Source organism: Fringilla coelebs, assembly GCF_963513975.1.
Source record: "Fringilla coelebs genome assembly, chromosome: 10".
Taxonomy (NCBI): domain Eukaryota; kingdom Metazoa; phylum Chordata; class Aves; order Passeriformes; family Fringillidae; genus Fringilla; species Fringilla coelebs.
The window spans coordinates 24,784,363-24,790,410 of NC_140036.1; positions in this window are offsets into that span (position 1 = coordinate 24,784,363).

Here is a 6,048-nt window from a genome sequence, read left to right on the forward strand (position 1 = left end):
GTCTGGAATAGAAAAGGGAATATTCGCTGAGCGCTTACCCTGAGTCACCGGCTCCAAACCGGCTCCTCAACTGCACACAACAAAGGTGTTTTCTAGGTGAGTTTTCCAATTGTTTGTAACCTACTGGGCTGTCAGTCAGGCAATGAAGAATCCTGCCCTCTGCCAGGCCTGTGCACACACTCACACACTCACTCACACTCACGTACCACGCACTTTGTGTCATAGATGGAGAGCAGAAGAGTGGAGTTCTTTCACGTGGAGGAGCTTCCTTCACACCACACAGAAAAGGAAGGCCAGCCAACCAAACCCTATTTTTAAAATGTACCCGTGGGGTTTAATCTTGTGTGAAGGTACAGGAGTTCACGAGCAGTAAAAAGCAAGTCTCTTTGCTTGAATAAAAATTAACTTAACCTGCCAATTACTTATCTAATGCCAAAGGTCAAAATATGCCATTGTGCTTCGCTGTCACTTCTAAAATATTATGTAAGCAGTTCTTGACTACAGCTTTACAGCTGGCTCTAAAAATAGAAAAAAAAAATCAGGCTCTGCTGGGAGCCTGTCAAACTCACACTGAAGACAGTGAGTGTTCACAGCAATATTTAAAGAGCTGTGAGCAGGCCTGTCTTTGGAGGTTAGAGCACTCACACAGGAGTCACGCAACGCCGCTGGCAGCGGCTCACGCTCACTCGTGCAGCCCTTGGTTGGGAGATCCTCTTTCTCTTGCTCTTCAGAGGTAACTGGGCCACCTTTGCAGCGCTGCTGGGGGCAGCTCTGTGCTCTCCCTTCGCCTGCTCCTACTTACCCAGGGCCAGACTCTCCTCCACCAACTGAGATTCCAGTCCCTACACAGGCAGCAATGTATTTCTCAGTATTTCACAATGAAAGTCCCTGCCAGCATTTCCTGGGGCTCTTTACACCCACAGCCAGTACACACCCTTTCCACTCAATGGGAAAGAAGATGAGAATTTCACTGGGATAAAGAATGGGAACACTACATTCAGCAGACCCCTCACACAAAGGTCAACCTTCCTTACACCCTCTCCCTCTCCCCATAAGTCAGTGAGGGACCCTTCTCAGGCTCTGCATCCAGTCAAGTGTAAGACTCAGAACTTCATTATTTTAAACTGCCTTAGCTGTATCGCTGCCTTGTGTTCATCCCAACTCAAACTCTCCTCAAACTGCTGCAGCCTCCCAGATCTCTAGTCTTTGCTTTTCCACTGGATCTCCTGTCTGATTCTTTCCCTTAGTTTTCTGCCTGATTCACATTCCTTAGTTTCCAATAATCTCTTCCTTCCTCTGATGTCCACCTCCCCTACAGAGGCTCCTCTGCTGCAAAAGCAGGTCCCTAAAGTATCTGTTTATTAATAAGCTAAAGATGGCCAATAGCCCCGTACTACAGATGTGAGATTTCGTGTTCCATGGGTTTACCAACACCTGTCTCAGGGGCTCACTGGACATTCTCACACTGTTCCTCTACATAAACGAGAGGTCATTAAATTTCTGCATGTCTCCTCTGCCCTTCTGTCACTACTCCTGGGACATCAAGCTGCAGGAGGTAACTGGCAGAACTGCAGCTCTGCCATGGCTCAGGAGGATGAATCCTGAGGTCTGCCCAGCTCCGTCTTTCTGCACTTACAGGGACCAGCACAATTACTTTCACGTGCCTCATCAGCTGCTGTTTTTCTCTGAAGAACAGGATTTTTGGTCAAATGAGCCAGTGGTCTTTGAGGCACAGGACTGAAATCCCACTGAAACGTACAAAGGAGTCAGAAATCTGCCCTGCATTAATTATGAGCTAGAAGTTCATAGGTAATAAAAAAGCAATTTAATCATTATCCTCTTCTCATTTCCAGTCATATTAAGCAGCAAAAAAAAAAAAAAGTTATTTATATGGACTAAATACTGCCGAGTCTCCGGAATCCTCTGAGTACTTGGAGCCTCACTGAAGCAATGATGCTTATCTCCTGACTCTGGTGGTGACTTTGAGCACTGAAAATACAGTTCCATAGAGCAGCAGGAAGCACTGCACCTTTCATGTGTAAATATGTTCTTTGCAGTCATCTGAGTTCTTCCAAGCGAGCTAATCTTTCTGTTCCTGCAGGAGAGCTCCTCGTGTCTAAAGGCATCTGACTAATTTTTACTTCTAGTTATTTGGAGAGTTGAACCCATCTGCATTAACGACCACCAGGTAGAAGCTGCTTTATGTGCTACTGCAAGCACAGCGAAACTGTAGGAATAATTTAAGCAGATACAAGACTCGGTGTTCTGATTTTCTTACACTCCTGGTGCTTATGTGATCCCCTCTGCTCCGCCTGCTAAAGCTTAGACACCACAGAGAGCTGAAGATGTTTCGACTGATCCTGATCTAGATGGCACAAGGAGTTAATGAATGCATTAGCTTTTGGTTTTGGGATGGGTTTGTTAAAATCGGTTTGTGGCTTACTTGGTTCCCAGCGTCGCCTCCACAGAAAATGTAGCACATCACAGGAATACTTTACTGTGCTTTCATTAACTTGTGCAGCCTGTCCCGTGCCAGCCGGGCAGTGCCACGGGGCATCGCCGGGCAGCGTGCGGGGGCTGCTCCTCTTCCGCCCCCCGGAGCCCGGCACATCCCCGGAGCCCGGCACATCCCCGGAGCCCGGCACAGCCCAGGAGCCGGGCACATCCCCGGAGCCCTGCACAGCCCAGGAGCTCTGCACGTCCCCGGAGCCCTGCACAGCCCAGGAGCTGGGCACATCCCCGGAGCCCTGCACAGCCCAGGAGCCCCCGGAGCCCTGCACAGCCCAGGAGCCGGGCACATCCCCGGAGCCCTGCACAGCCCAGGAGCTGGGCACATCCCCGGAGCCCTGCACAGCCCAGGAGCCCCCGGAGCCCCCGGAGCCGGGCACATCCCCGGAGCCCTGCACAGCCCAGGAGCTGGGCACATCCCCGGAGCCCTGCACAGCCCAGGAGCCCCCGGAGCCCCCGGAGCCGGGCACATCCCCGGAGCTCTGCACATCCCCGGAGCCCTGCACAGCCCAGGAGCCGGGCACAGCCCGGATCCCTGCACAGCCCGGGAACCGGGCACAGCCCCGGAGCAGGGCGCATCCCCGGAGCTCTGCACACCCCTGGAGCCCGGCACATCCCCGGAGCTCTGCACATCCCCAGAGCCCTTCGAGCGCGGCTCCGGCCCCCGGGGAGGCGCCTAAGGCCGGGCCGGGCCGCCCTGGGCGGGGAGGGCGCTCGGCTCTGCCGCAGCTGCTACCCGGGCCGGTCCCAGGGTGCGACCCCCGGCCCGCGGCCCTCCGAGGGTGGGCTGGCCCCAGCCCCAGCGTCCCGGCTCAGGGAGCCCCGCTGCCGGCTGGCAGCTCCCGGCTTGGGCAGCCGCGCGGGGCCCCGTCCGTCCGTCCGTCCGTCCGTCCGTGCCGCCCCGCACCCGCAGCCCCGTCCCGCACTCACCCGCTGGTGCTCGCAGGGCTCCGGCCGCGGGGCCGCCTCGCACATCCCCGGGCGGCGCCGGGCGGAGGCGGCGGGGACGCCCCGAGCCGACGGGTCCGCGCCCGCGGGGCCCGCGGGGAGGCGGCGCCGGCTGGGGCTGGGGCTGGGGCTGGGGCTGGGGCTGGGGCTGGGGCTGGGGCTGGGGCTGGGGCTGGGGCTGGAGCTTGGGCTGGGGCTCAGGCTGGAGCTCCGGCTCGGGCTCGGCTCAGGCTGGCGGGGCCGTGCCGGGCAGCCGCCGGCGGGGCTCAGCGCCCGCGGACAGCGGCGGGGCGGCGGGGCTCCCGCATGGCCGGGACATCAGAGCCCGGGCGCTCCCCGCTGCCCGCGCCGATCAAAGGAGCCCTTGTCCGCCGGGCCAGCAGTTCTCCGGCTGACCTGAAGGCTTCTTCCTCTTCGCGATCATAAAAACGCGATGGGGCAGGAAACAAACAAACAAGCCCCCCCGCCCCGGCCAGGCGCGCTGTGCACCTCGCCAAGCCTCCCCCGGCGGCGGGGCAGCGCGGGGCCGGGCGGGGCGGCGGAGCGCCGCGTCCGAGGAGCGGCCCCTGCACCTGCCCGCGGCTCATTCCCCCCGGGCGGCTCCGGAGAAGGAGGGAGGGGATGCGCGGGGAAGGTTAGCGGCTGCACGTCTGCGGCTCGGTGCCTGCTTCCATGCACACTCATCGCCTTTGTCAAATTAATGCAGTCACACGCGCTCTGCGAGATCTTACATCCTCATTCACCGACTGATTTCTCCTTGGGAGGGAGATAGCTGGGACTTCTTGCGCGGAGAGGCAGCTCTGAGCTCTGTCAAAAGATTTCTCAGCCACTTGACTATCAAAAGATATTTGTTTCATTCTTACAAAGTTTCATCTTCATTAAGTTTCATTTTTACTAAGAGACTGACAAACATCAACAGCAGCAATATGAATTGCAGTCATTCCTCTCGTTCAAAGCAGACACCACACTGCTTTCTGCTGCGTTCCTTTAGAGGTTTATTACCTCTGAGGCAGACATGGCAGGAATTTCTGAAATCTTTTATTACCAGCTACACGCACTAAAATGTCTGCGGCTTGAGAGGGGTAACTTCTGCCAAGAAAGGTGGAAACTGAATCCCCATTTCTTTATGGGACTGCCCAGTGAGTGATCCGCAGGGCAGATGCAATGAAGAGGGGAAGATGAGCATTAGCTGTACAAATGAAGCACTTTTGCAAAATGAACTTCTGAAGAAGGAGGTTTTGTTCGCCACAAAAGCAATAGAAGTGTCAAAAAATGGGTAAAAAAAAAAAAACCTCAAAAGGTCTAGAAAACAAAAATACTGCATTTTCTTACAGAGAGGGGTGAGGGAAATACTGACTATATCCTTTCCAGGATCAGTGTTCAAATTATTATAAATATCTCCCATTCACCCTTTCCTGCAGTAATTTTCACAGAGTTCCAGTCCTTTTCCTGGGACAAGCCATGTGCTCCTGCAGATCACTCCTGTCATTACCTGATGCCTTAAACAATAGCAAATTTCACCAAGCAATGTAAGACTGGAGGAGGCATTAAAAATACATGTGATTTTGTAACCAGGTGCCCATTGCACAGCCTCCACTGCAACAAAGCTTGGGAAGTGCAGGGTGATGTGCAAACAGACTGAAATAAAATGGCAAAACAAAGGACTTGTTTCAGAATTTTAGGTGAACAAAAAAAAAAAAAAAAAAAGTAGGACTGCCTAATTAACCACAAAGAGAGAGAAAAGAAAGAAACTCGTCTGGCAATCTGAAAATAGCCCAAAGAGGACTAACATACCTGACAGGCAGTGAGAGAGTTTCCACTCTTGTAGAACCCCGTGCTTGGAAAGGGAGAGCGGCCTGGGTGACACAGGCTGTGAGAGGTGTGATCTGTGAGTCAAGCACTGAGATTCCTGTTTGGGCCTTTCCCAGGGAAAACTCCCAGCAAGTCAACAGTGTGATCTGCTTCTTCAGGACAATGTTATCACTGCTGCTGCGGGCAATCACAGAAGTGAGGTTTGCAGGGGCACACAGCAGTGAGGTGGGTCTCTTCTTCTCCCCGATAACAAGTGATAGGACAAAAGGAAATGGCCTCAAGTTCTGCCAGAGAGGTTTCGTTTGCATATTAGAGAGAATTCCTTCCCAGAAATGGTTGCCCTGCCCTGGCACCGCTGCCCAGGGCAGTGGAGGAGTCCCCACCCCTGGAGGGATTTAAAAGCTGTGTGGATGTGGTGGTGGCCTTGGAGTGCAGGGGGAATGGATAGTCTTAGAGGGCTTTTCCAACCCTGTCATTTTCGGGATGACAGACCTGTATCTTCATTCTGCTAACGGACGTGCCCTGCAGACTCCTGAGGGCAAGCCCCCAGTGCCAGCATGACCCGAGGAGCAGGTGACCCTTGTATTGATTCTGGTTAAACACTATATGTTTGCTTCCTCTTACTCACCTTCTTCTGCCAGGACTGTGATTTCACCAAGATAAGGAACAAAAAGGCAAACCAACAACAGAAAGTTCACCCCACGATGGAAAGAAACAATGGAATCCTCGAATTTATAGCTAAGAGTGAATAGTTTTTCTTTAACACCTTGTTGAGGTGTG